We start from the raw sequence: 14014 nt of genomic DNA on the forward strand, positions 1-14014 counted from the left end.
TTTTTTTTTTTTCAAGATGTGAAGTCTTTTGTGTAGTAGAGTAGTTAAATATATATTACATTATCATGGAAAATCTAAAGAAGAAAGCAATTGTCTTGTTTTGTAATATCCTGTTCAGTCACTGGTATTTCTGTGGTAGGGATTTTTCATTTCATGAGGCTTCCCTGGACTGCAGTTACCCATGGTACATACAGGTGCTTTGTGAGGGCAAAAACTTTGGAACCACTGAGGCGTGTTTCATAGTTCATACCATAAAACATCCAGAGCCAAACTAATTAACTAACAGAATTTGCACGCTTGGATATTATAGGCAGCCACTATTTTGCCTGTAGTTTTATACCATGAGAGAGTGCAGAGAATCGTTCTTGCACTTCAAAATCTGAGAATATTTCCCTCTTTTTCTCTAGTCCATTAGGCCCAACAGCATTGCTGCCATACCCCTTTTTCCTTTTTTTTCTTTCTTTCCTTTTTTTTTCTTTCTTTCCTTTTTTTTTTTCTTTCTTTCCTTTTTTTTTCTTTCTTTCCTTTTTTTTTTCTTTCTTTCCTTTTTTTTCTTTCTTTCCTTTTTTTTTCGTTCTTTCCTTTTTTTTTCTTTCTTTCCTTTTTTTTCTTTCTTTCCTTTTTTTTTGTTCTTTCCTTTTTTTTTCGTTCTTTCCTTTTTTTTTCGTTCTTTCCTTTTTTTTTCGTTCTTTCCTTTTTTTTTCGTTCTTTCCTTTTTTTTCGTTCTTTCCTTTTTTTTCGTTCTTTCCTTTTTTTTCTTTCTTTCCTTTTTTTTCGTTCTTTCCTTTTTTTTTCGTTCTTTCCTTTTTTTTTCGTTCTTTCCTTTTTTTTTCTTTCTTTCCTTTTTTTTTCTTTCTTTCCCTTTTTTCTTCACCCCTGGATCTTCCTAGTGAGGAGTACAGGCTGGTTTTGTCTGAGCTTGCTATGACTTTTGACTTCCAGGATATAATCTGTTGACACAATATGCTTGACTTGAATAATTTACCTCAGGGTCAGATTCTTGGAATTTTATTTCTTTCCTGATAAAATTAGGGATGAGTGCTTTAGCTTTATTTTCCAAACTCTGAAAATATATCAGCTGCTCACAGATGGTGTGAGAGAGCATTCAGTAGTATTAATATTTATATGTAAGTAGTCTACAGATAATTATAGTATTAGTGCAAAACAAACAGTTCTTATTTAAAAGTATTTCCAAATAAATGATCCTTATAATATTGCTAATTTTTGAAACCACTAATTTCTTCAAGAAACAGTCTTTGGGTTTAGGCCTTTTTCTCTTGTCCAAATGATGTAAAGTATTAGGAGGGGAAAAATATCTTCCTTTCACCTTCAATATTTCACATTAAATCTCTTTTCCAATTTTGTTATATTTTAGTGTTTGGGAATTCCAAGACAGTTTCATTAGAGGCAAGGATAGCCTGTGTTGCTTAAAGTTTATCTGTCTGAACTCTTTCAATAGAACTTCTTTCAATGAAGTTTGGTGATATTCTGCCTTTTGAATTTAGTAGTCCTAGTCCAGCATAATGTTTTTATGTAATTAAAATAAGGCAGTACTGACTGCTTTGAAGGCGATGGAAGATCAGGAGTACTTGTCTTAATACCTATGTTATATCACCAAAAGTTAATTAATTCTTAATTGAATGAAAATCACTGAAGGTCAAATTACTTCAGAAACACTAAGTTTGTTTACTAACAGTTTTCAAATTCTAATTGTTTAGAAAAGAATCTCATCTGTAAAGTGGGTAGCTGGAAAACCATCAGTGCATCTTTACAATGGCTTTGTTGTTGTTTATTGAGAGGGACTAATTAACTTTGATTATTGCACTAATATTATGGCACTTTGACAGTCCCTCAGATTTATGACTCTGGGAAAACAAATGAAATGCAGGTGCTGGAGCAGAAAGAATAAGTTATTACTGAACTTTAATTACTTGGTGTGTGTAACCAGGAGAGAATTAGTTGATGAATTACAAGATGCTTAAAATATACATTAAATTGTAAGCAATCTTGAGGAAAACAAACACAAAAACCTGTGCAGAAGTTAGTGAAAGTAATGAGACACATTAATTTGATTGATACTTGGATCAAAATATGGATTGAGAATATTTTTAGCTTATAGGTATATGTACAGAGTAGGAAGCTGTTAATTGAAAATTCTTAATATTAACAAGCTGTTAATTGAAAATTCTTTCCTAAAATTAAATAGTTTAAGAAAAATGTTAACATCTGCATATGGTTCAGATGAATATTCAATATGTAGCTACAATTATCCTACTTTAAGGAAGTGCAAAGTATCCCCAGTATTTTGTCTCTTGCTTCTAGAGAAAGCAAAAATACAGACAGGAAATAAGTTTACTTTTCAAATTGCAAAGAGTTTTTAAATAAAATACAACTGTTTAGGATACAGCTTTACAAAGCCTCGTGTTCCTGTTTTTCAGGCACTATTTTTTACAACTGTGCTACCCAGTTGTTTTCTGTTTTTTCCTAAATTTTTGAGATTAAGTCTCTGAGCTGCACAATAAATACTGTCTTCACTATTCAAAGGGGTAGAAATTTGGTGATTCATCTGGATGTCTAAACCCCATTTTCTAATTTGCAGGAACTATACTTTTGCAAGTTAAAAAACCCTTTGCTATATTGAATGCTAGTGTGCCATTAATGTAGTGTTATTATAGATACACCCAACTCATTACCAACACATGTATGTTACCCAAAGCCATGTGTATCCTATGCCATCTTTTCTATGAGACAGTATGCTTTAGTACTTGAGCTTTAAATGTTTGAAAAAAACCACTTCTGTTTTCATTCTCATAGTTTGATACAAGAGGGAGTTCTGCTTAGTTTGCAAGAAGACAGAATAATTAGTACCCTATGAAGAAATGACTTGAAATAATAAGTTTTGATACAATTATCTAGTTGGTGGTCTTTAGTAACTAAAACTCAAAATAAATATACATGGGGGAAAAAAAAAAATCATAATTCTTAAAAAAATCCCAACACCAACCACCATCAAACCAGAGCCACAACAAAACAATCCCAAATCAAACCTACTGTAACACAGGATGTAGAAATAAAGGGCATCATATGTGACATGATGTGGGAAAGTCATCCAGCTTGCTGACTTGGTGAATCGAGTTGTGGTGGCATCCTTGTCTGGAACTCCACAACCTGAGAGTCTGCAGAAAGGCAGCTCTTCTTTAAGTGCTTTTAAATAAGCTGTTATGAAGAAAAAAGAGTTTCAGTCAGCTTTCAGCAAAAGCTGAAAATCACGTTTATAAAGAGATGGGACAACTTAATGACTTAAAAAAATCCAGTTAACATTTGGAGAAAACAGGAGGAATAATGGAAGAAAATAAGATTATTTTTTTTTTTCAGATTAGCTACCATTATGTTTAAAAAAGAAATTCAAACTGGTCTTAATGAGCTGTTGAGACAAGCAGAGAAAACTGCTTTTAACAATTTATGTCTAAAGAGCTTTTTTACAGAGTTTGATCCATTTGACTAGGGATTACCCTTGCAAACTTGCTAATTACTTTAGGTAAGTGACATTTGTTTTCAACATGCAGTTCTCTGGGTTTCTTTCTTTCAAAACTACAACAGGATTTTGCTAATATTGCAAGCAGAGGGTAATTGCCTTATGTAAAGTGTGTCGAGTTCTAATGTGACTGTTCTAGCTAGTCTGTCAAACACAATTTTTATAGAGATTTACTTGATTATATTAGTACAATCTAATGTATTATGTACGTTACATGTGTATACAGCGAGAAAGGAAGAGAGTGTGTAAAAGCAGATAAAAAGAGATGAGTAAAGCCTTGCATTTGGTATCTTGAAAATTAATGTTGTTCATGCACGATGACATTCAATATCGGTTTAAAACTGTTTGATAATTTCTTCCTCAGAAAAGAGGAAATTAGAATTCTAGAGTTATGATTCATTTTAATCAGAAAGTAATTGTCAAACATAAATCTCTCCTTGAGTAGTAAAGAGGCCTGAAAGAAGCCAGGAAAAAATATCAATACTTTGCAAAGGAGGAATGATTGTTCCAATTCGTAGCTTAATTGACTTTAAGGCTTAATGAAAAACACTACAGTGCTGTTTGTACACATAGTTGCTCTGACAATCCTTGAAATCTATGCTCTGGGAAGAGAAGCTAGGTAATTTATTTTACATTATTATTGATATAATTTTCTAATTGAGTATGAGCAGAATGTTTGGATAAGACTGCATAGCTCCAGATGTTAGCGGTATTCTCAAGAAAATACTCAAGAATATGAATGAATAAAATATTTCATAAATCTTAGCTTTTCTTGCCAAGAAGCTCTCATTTATTTATTCCTGTCAAATAGCCCTTGAAGTACATATGAAAAGATAAATTGTAAGTTTAATATTTCATAAAAAGTATAATGTTTCTTTTGTAATTATTCCTTAGTGTTAAGCCTAGAGCTACATCAAACATTAGATTAAACTGTTAGAATCAAACCTGGGTTTTCTTTATATATAGAACCTTAAATGTAAGAGATGTGACAAGAGCAGAGAGAATGGCCACGAAGAAAAGGAACAAAATAAATGTGACCCCTTTCTCCCAAACTATTCTTCACCTAAGGAGTGATTTATATTCTTGCTGATTAAGTAACTGAATGAAATTAAAACCTGAAAAGTGAGCCTTTGTATTCCAGTGTAATCTTGCAAAGCACAAAATCATAGTGTTTCTTCTCCACTGGTGTCCTCAGGATATGGTTTTTCTTGTATGACAGCAGAACACTCTAAAAATGCTGCTTTTTTTAGTCTCATTAGTACAATCTTTTGATACTAATGGATGCTAATCTTGATAGAGAAGATGAAAGTTAAATTTCCTATATCCTGTAGATATATTGGATATTTTGTAAGCTTTTTCTGTAAATCGGTCAGGCTATTAATGCATGATTTCCATACTAGGACTATGTAAGATTACATTAAAACCATTAAGATACATTGCTTTTAGAATTAACTCATGTGAATGATTCAGGGAGGGCATCTCGTCATGATTAGTGGCAGATTTTCTTTTATGGAAAAAAATGAAGAATGAATAAAAGATGGCTTTGGAGGTGTAGTGAATACCCAATGAAGCCACAGTCTGTTTCACAGAATTGAAGAGTTTCAAAGTTGAATTAAAAGCTCTTAAAAAGCAGCATCTTCAAAGTAGGGCGTATTTCAGAACATCATACTGGTAGAGCATGTGCATTTCTGTGAAAATATTTCCTACATTGTGTTGCTATTTTGTAATAGAGAGTTGTTTCAAAGCATGATATTCTGAAATTATGTATTATTGGCTCACATGCCATCACAGTGTAATTTACAGTTATAAAAGCCTGCAGTGTATAGACATTTCATCTTCTAGTACTCTGATTAGTGACTATGCTGAAGAATCAAGGTAAAAGTAGTTATCCAAATTTTTCTATGGGGAAAAGGCCTTGCAGGAAGAGACAGTATCTTTTATTAAGCTAACAGATAATGCAATAAAAAAATCTTCCACATCAGCTTGTGTCACCAGCAGCCACAGACACTCAAACTGAACATTATTGCCACTGCTGAGTGTAAGCTTTTTTTTTTTTTCTTTATAAGGGTGTGATCCAGATATTTCTGTAGTGAAGGACTCAGTTGCAATGGAGTGGTACTTTATGTTACTAGGGGAGAATTGGTATTATAAACCTTAACCAGTGCTGGTGCTAGTAACAGCAGATTGAGAACAGTATGAAAGTATGACCAGAGTTTGGCCATAATGTTCAAGAATTCATTAAGTTTCTGTGAGTAATCTGCTCAGTTTGGGCACCTCAAGTGAGTGTTGTGTGCTGCAAAGTTATTTTCCAAATACAGGTGGACAGTGAATTGAATCACCTGAATACAGGTGATGCCAGTGAATCATTGGCATAAACATTAGGCAGTAAAAGCATGCACTAAGAAACAGCACTAAGAAAACCTAAATGTAATCCATTCTGCTAATATACTCTCAATGTAATAAGCTGGAAAGCATTTTGTACTTTGAAGTCTTATGCCATGTTCTGAGGTGGCAGTTTCTTGTTGTTTGCAGGCTTGGGTATTGGGCTGGTAACTCCACGTGGAGGTGGCTCAACCTGTCAGAGCTACTGAGCTTGTTAGCACTGAGAAATCTGTGATTTTCAAGTTCTCCTGCCAGATTCATCTCTGAAAACAGCTGTGAATCAGTGAATGTAGCCACTGACAAGAACAAAAGGCTTTTTAATGATTTGCAGGGAAATTTGTGCTTAAAAAACCCCACACAAAGATAAAAACATTAAGCAGCTTCATCAACATTTACATGGGTGAATTGTTGAGATCTATTTTTTTCGTAAGCTATAAACATATGGCATGAATTTGCTCTCATTACAGATGCTGAGAAAAGGGAAAGGCAAATATTTATATTGCATTCATGTTTTACAGTAAAAACACTGTTCAGTTTGTTTATACAGTTCCACTGTTACAGTTTTTATGGTTAGTAATGAAACCACTGTAAAACTGAGTCTGAATTATATAGCAGATGTGTTAGGCCCCTGACTTTCAGGGTTGGGCATCCTGCTGAATACTGATAGAACCGAGTTAGAGACTTGAGGCTCTGCCTGCAGCAGAACTGGTCCATGCCTACATCCTCATCTGTAGTTAGCTCTGTACTGAAGAGTTTTATTGTAAATAAATACACAGATATTTTAAAGTAATAGCCATTCAGAGTAAGGGAGTACAGGAGGCTCTAAAGAATTTGGTGAGCATTTTCCAAGCATTTAGGACCTGATATGGCTTATATTTCCAGGAAACAGGAAAAAAGCAAAGTGTTTAATTACTTTGGATATTTCTCATTATATTTCTCATTTGTATATTTTATTTCTCGTTCACTCAGAAACACTTATACTCTGTTTCAATTGATGGCTGTGATTAAAATTAAAGTGAATGCTAAATGTGAAAGTTGATAAAAAGGAAAAGACTTTTAAATTGTATGTATATTTCACCTTTTTAGCTACTTGAAAAGCACTACAGATAAAGTAATTTTTTGATCTTTGCTATATTGTACTTGATGAAGTACAGAATTTTTACATAAAGCAAAGTTCATTAATAATAAGTCTTTGTATGTCTGTGACAATTTATAGGAAAAATGCAGGATAAAAGTAGCTTAGGCCCCTGCTGAAGGATTTTCTCTGCTAAGTTTTAAGGCTGATGCTTTATGCCCACTCCCCTGCATTGACTTCTTTGCTTCCTGTCACTGCAATTGAACTTAGCCCTAAGTGTTCTCAAAACTCAGTTCTTCTTTAATAAATGAGGATTAAGAAAATAGACAAAAAGATTTTGTAGTGTTGTGTTTTTATTTTGCTCTGGAGCTTCTAGTTTATGTTGTTGGCACATCATTAATACAGAATACTTTTTAATGGTGTAAGTAGTAAATGCAGGAGAAAGATTAGTAATGTCCAGCCAAGTGGTTCAGCATTGTGAAATTTTTATATGTATAGGGAAAAACGTTTTTAAGTCTAGTAGTATGAATGAACTACTCTGTAAAAAGCAAAAATATTTGTTTTCCTTCATCTTTTTCTCAGCTGTGACAAAAATCCATATAATGAGGCATGTTGAAATAAACTGGGACTCGCCAACATAAATAAGGCAAGCAGAAAGATTTCTACTGATAATGAAAAAATGATGGTGTAGTTGGAGAGATGATGGTACTTAAGACAAATGGATAAATGAAGATTGCTATTATATCCATAGTAGGAAAAAAGCTGTGACATCCTTCAAGTAGGGTGTAAATTACTGTTTGTAAGCTCTTCTGATCTTGCAGTTCACTGTAGCCTTATCAAGTCATGGAAGAGCTTTGTGGTTGTTAGTGCCTGTTCCATTCATCCTTAGGACAAGCTGAGATGCCAGAGAAAGAAAGGTTTCTTACTGCAAGAAACACATGAGGACTGTTCAGAAAAAAAATAATCCTGCCAGGGGCACAGACTTTCAGAGATTTGAATTCCACAAGACCCTGCTGACCTGCTAATTGCAGACTTTTTGTCATGATGGTGACTATTATTTAGACTGCAGTTCTACTTTCCTTCAGAATGGCCAGAGCTTATTAGCTGGAGGAATAGAACTGGCTTGTTTTTGAATTTTTCTGGGGGGGGGGGAAATCAAATCTTTTATGATGATCTGGTCACTTTATCTCCTTTTGGTTTTGTGCCTTGTACAAGAGATTAATTTTTCCTGAAAATATCCTTGAATAAGGTAGTGAATAAATGCTGTGGGAACATACAGTTCTGTCTCTAATTTTGGATTTTTAGGCTTGGTTGAGTTTTGTGCTAATACATTAATTTATAATTCTGTAGACAAATGATTGAAACCAATAGAGCATGCTCATAGCTATAATATTGAAAGGTTTTTAATGTAGTTAGTGAATTTGCTGTGATTTCCTCCAGTACATTGACTTAAGCTTAGTTTAGAGGGTTCAGGGAAATTTGGATTTCACTGCTAATTTACATAGACTTGGGTTTAATAATTTTCTGAACCTTCTCTCAGAATCTTGTTTCTGAAACTACTTTGGACCGTTGACATTGAAAATTTATTTTCTATGGTCCAGATAGACATGTTCTGACATGCACTGAGTTCTGCTGTCACTGTATCTGTGGCTGTCAGTTCTGGGAGAGGAGAGGGGGTTGCAAGTAGCTGGTTTTTGGTTTTTTTGTTTTTTTTTTAAGCTATCTTCACAATTAATCTGATTGTTACATAAACTTGTAATATATTCCATTAATGAAGAAGACCAGCTTAGCTTATGGTAAATAAAGTACTAAGTGTTTATAGTGCATTTCATATTTTACATGATTCCCTTTATAATTCTGCTTATCTTTTCATTCTAATTCCCTGAAGGATGTATAAAAGAACCCCTAAAGAGAGTAATTACTGCTCTATTCCTTAACCAAGGCTCCTTTTGCAAGAAGAAATCTGAGCTGCTTTTTAAAGAAGGCAATTTTAAATAAAAATGCAAATAAGCTGCTTTGTAACCACATTAATTACCCACCTAGCCTCTTATTACCATGTTTGTATTGTTTGCAAACACTATTTACAGTCGTGTGGAAATTACCATTCCTGGGCTGGAGGAAGAGTGTTGTTGGTAGGTTGTGCTTTGGAACCAATTAGAGTGAACCTTGTCTCCAGGAAGGCTCCTGGGAGAAGGCATAGCCTTGCAATGTCAAATAACAGCATTAACTCAGACTGCACAGGCACTGGGTTGTAATTATATTATTGGTCCTCTTTTGCTTCTGCAATGAGCTTCATTCTCTGCATTTTAAAACTAACAGGCAACGTTCTGTCTCACTAATGATTTAATATGTACTGTGATCATTTTTTAGGAAAGTCATCGTGAAATCTGGTGGGGTTTTTTTGACCCCAAATAATTTCTTTGCTTTTTTTTTTTTTTAAACTAACCTAATGCTTATGTTCAAGATCATATAGATTTCCATGTAACTGGTATTGTACAGTAAACCCCCAAATTTGTTAATTTATTTAGCTAACAAAAGGGAATAGGCTGGAGTTGTAAAGAATATATTAGCTGGCAATAATTGAATGGTCGTAAGTCTTTCAACACTGAAGAAGCTGAATGCTTCATAGTCAAATGTAGTCTTATTCATTAAGTTTAATGCACACTTGTTGCTACCATAGTATATATTGTCTTCTTTTCTTGGTCTTTTGTGTCACAATTTTGAAATTGTCCTTTATTCTAAAAATTGCTCAGAAATTACAGCTAAACTGAAGAGGTGGCTCAAAAGCATTAACTCTTCAGTTATTAATCTGTTCAGATTCCAAAAAGTTTGATGGGTCACACAGTCTGCAACGTAAAGAATTGATTCTTTAAGAATACTTTAAGATGTATTTGTTTTCTTAGACTTTTAACTACTCTGTCAGGATGTTGAATGGGTCTGTTAAAGTAGAAGAACTTTTCTTGCTTGAGCTTAGTATGGGTAAAGTAAAATTTTTTTCTTCCTATTTTTGAAATTGTACTGCATGTGTTTACAGTGCTGTGACAGTGTGATAATGTTTAAAGAATACTTGCTGATAAAGTAAAAAATGTTAAGGTCTGTATCAGTTCTCCTATAACACTGAATATATTATAGTAGGAAAACAGCAAGTCCAGCATGATGTAGTACTACTGTGTGATTGTTACATGTTTTTTTTTAACATATAAAAATTTCACTGCTGGCACACTAATAGTTTTTTACAGTGACAAGGGACTAATGTGGGGGCATCAAAGGAAGCACTGACTTGGTTCATGATCCGCAGTAGCCTATAAAACTGAAGATAATTATCTGGCTCATATGGCTACAGAGCAGTACAAATGACATAAAACAATCATAAATGCAGTTCAAGAGGGATACAGAAGATGTAGAGAAAGTAGAGTTGCTAAGTAGAGTGCTGAAAAGGTATTATTACTTTGTTTGCTTCTCAGTGGTATTTCTAAGTGTTTTATTACTATGAAGCCAAAGCGTTGTAGTTTTTGCTTATTTAGTGTCTTTTCTAATTTCTTCTCCTCCTTTAGTTCCCTTTTATTCTGGTAGTTTTCTTTGGAGAGGGTGAGCTGGGGACAGAAGAGTACTGGACTTTGCTTGATCCCCCACACTTCTCTTTAATAGCCTGCTACTTTATCTTTTATCTTACTTTGTGATGTTAAGTGCTAGCTGTGAGAAATCACACTGCTTTCTTTGAAGAGAAATCTCCATTTTGGCAGTGCATGCTGAGAGCTATTATTCATCAAGTGTCCAAGAAGAAAGTGGTCCAAGTGGGGTACAGCACGATCATGATAATTTATGTAATTTTACAAACTAGTAATCAAACCCCTTGGTCTGTCCCAGACATACTTATTGAATGAATAATATGACATATTATCTGCTTATTTAATTTGGTTTGTTAAGACAGGGTAAATAGACATGATACCATTGTGCTGATAATAGACGATTCTTCATTTAATAAGAGGCTGTGAATCTAAGGTGTATCTCTGTGGTGCTATTCAAAAAGATATATGTACATATTATATATCTTATTAAAGGTCTGTTTCCAAACTGCTCTGAAAATACTAATTTTCTGTTGCTTTTAAGAGTTTGGGGTCTGACCCTGAATATCCATGTACATGGAGATTGTTTTTAAGAGGCAGAAATGTAAGTGTATGTCTGCAGCCATTTTCCCAGAGATCTGCAAGTGCTGAGATGTCTGCCAATATCTCCTATAATTTGTGTCATTTAATGTCAAATATGGAAAGGTGATTGTACTCTCCTGTGCTTGTTTCTTTTTTGATTCTCAATCTGTGTTTCTGAGAGTTCCTAGAACTATGTTAAAGGCATAGACAGGAGATGTAACTGCCCTTTCATTATGAAGCGAGGTAATTGAAGAATATTTATTTTGCTCTTTTCTGGTTTATGTTTTGGAAGGAAGCCCTTGACATACCTGCTTTCTCAGTTGAGCTTAAGGGGAAAGCATGCATTTCTTCTGAATGCAATTCGTCCTTTTAAAAATTAATTTTGATTTTTGCTTGTGACTTGTCATGTGAGACCTCTGAGAAAATGTGAGAGCCAGAGTGAATTGGATGTAGTGCTACCCCTGCAGCAAGCAGGTCAACACTTTCTTCTGTGTTTTCTAAACAGCAGCTCCTATTCCTTTATTAGTACTCCATTGATGAAGGTATGGTCAAAGTGAAAAATTGCATTGAAACCACAATCTAAATGTTCCAATTTTTCCACTAGACCACTATTAGCTTGGTCACAATAAAGATACTCAGTGCATTATTTTGAAGGAGCAGCTTTATTGCTCAGTATAAAAAATAAGCTGTAGTGCTAAACTACTTCTTTACTGGATTTAATTTTTGCTCACTGAAACTCAGTATTAACTTCAGCAATAAATTTTACTTACCAAATAAAAATGTTGAATTAACATAGCAAAAGGAATGTTTGAGGTAGGTTTTCTTTAGTCTATTTTGAGGGAGTCATGCAAAACAAGCCTTGAACTATTTAAGTCTTGAATAGTTGATCCTAGCATAAAAAAAAAAATAGCATAAGATATTAAACTAAGTAATACTGTATTTTGTAGGTGTCATTTTGCATTCAACGTGTCATTTGCAGATGCCAGCTATGTAGTTTGTAGGGTAGTGCTGGTCTTGTAGTATTCTCTAGTTCTTAGATGAGACACAATGTGATCTGACTGTAGTTTGGTTCTAACTGAATCATCTTTAGGTGTTTCAGGTCTTAAATATTTACTGATTGTGATGACAAAGCTATTTGTACTTAAAGGTCCTGAACACAGCATGTTAGGCACTCTTCAAGGAGATCTTAGTTGAGTTTTATGGTACAGATTCATGGAGACATGGTAGACTTGTGAGGCATATCTGATCCACCTTACTTGTACTGGTAGATGCTCTTTATGAAGATGCAGTTAAATTGCAAGGAAAAAACACAACAACCACCTTATGATTAATATCCCCTGTTTTGCTAAGGTGGAACAGAAATGAATGCATCTTGCTGATGCAAGCTTTGTGCATTCTACTGAAATTCTATAGCAGTAGAATTGTATTAATAGCCACTGTTAGGAAAGTGCAGCAGATGCAGATCAGGTCTCAGCAAATAAACTTTCTTTTTGTTTGGTTTTAAAAGAAAACATAAAAATGACTTTGTTTCCTTGCTTTCTGGAGAGTCACTTCTAGTCTGATTTCCCTGGGAACCAAGGTATGCGCAGTCACTGTTGGTCCTTCCTAGTCTGATAATTTTTGGTCCTATAGAGTGTTTAGAAGCAATTTTTAAAGAAGTTTAAGATCCTTAGGATAATTAGGTTCCTTGAGTCATTTATGAATGTGTAAGTGAAATCAGTGGGCAGGACTTGAATGGACTTGAGGTCCTTGAATGTCCAAGAACTCTTGAATAGGTGGGAGAAAAAGTGCAGGACCCAATTCAGTGAAAATTTCAGTCTGGATTTATATTCTGCCAGGCTACATACAGTGTTAAGAGTTCTCAGAACTGCTAATCTGCTGTGTACAAGAACAACTTGTATACTACTGCAAGCTTAAAACAGGACATAGGAGAATTTAAGTGGTGGTGACCCTCTCTGTGCCAGGGTGACATTTATGCCTTGTGTGATCAGAGAGCTTTAAAATTTTATGTGGCTGTGCTATCTTATAATTTTTAGGAACTGGTCATTAATGTGGTTATGTTTAACATGTTATGGTTACAAACAAAGACATGAATGCATGTATTCATTTCTAATTAATTTGTGTAATTATGTTTTATAATCTAGGTGTTTGCAAAGCAGAACGTGGTACACCCCATTTACTGTCTGCTGTAGCTAATAAAAAATAATAGAATGAAATAAATCTTGAAACTAAGTTTAATTGTAAGTATAGATTAGTTGAAAATTATATCTTTGTTATGTTTATTTTTAATTCTGCAATGCTCCAGGTTTGTAGTGCATACCAATTAGTGCATATTAGTGCAGTTATTTGAAATGATGACTTAATTACTGTAAATGCTCAATGCTGTTTCTGTGATAATTTGAAATACAGTTCGTAGGTACTTTTTTAAAAATGTAGGACAAGAAGTAAAGGGCAAAAAAGCAAATTTTTGGCAGTAATGAGACTGGTAAATGTTATAAAGATTTTTTTTCAGCGTTCAAAGTGATACTAGAGAAGTGGATGAAAATTACATAAAGAAAAAATACAACTATTAAGCTTCAGCATCTCAGCTAATACTAAACATAAACATTTCACTATGCATTAATGTGAAAATCAAGAAAAGGCAATGTGACTGAAGTAACCTGCAACCAGATACTGCTCTTTTAAAGCTGCTTATGTGCACTCAGTGAGGTCTCTCCTGCTCTGTAGCTCATCCCATGCTGGCTGGGATCCTTCCATGGCAGTGGAGCTTCTCAGCTACCTGAGGCACAATGTGTTGTCAAGGTTGGTTTTGTGAATATGTTTAAAGAGTAGAAAATGCCTCTAGCTTAAAGCAGAGTGTTTCCCTTTCTGATG

The 14014-nt window shown here is 34.2% G+C and overlaps 1 protein-coding gene across 2 annotated transcripts in view; it reads left to right on the top strand.

Moving 5' to 3' along the window:
- The window catches only part of WWOX (WW domain containing oxidoreductase), a 474331-nt gene that overhangs the window by 20322 nt on the left and 439995 nt on the right, over positions 1-14014 (top strand). The gene's annotated exons all lie outside the window — the stretch shown is intronic.

Source organism: Calypte anna, chromosome 11 (assembly GCF_003957555.1).
Source record: "Calypte anna isolate BGI_N300 chromosome 11, bCalAnn1_v1.p, whole genome shotgun sequence".
NCBI classification, from domain to species: domain Eukaryota; kingdom Metazoa; phylum Chordata; class Aves; order Apodiformes; family Trochilidae; genus Calypte; species Calypte anna.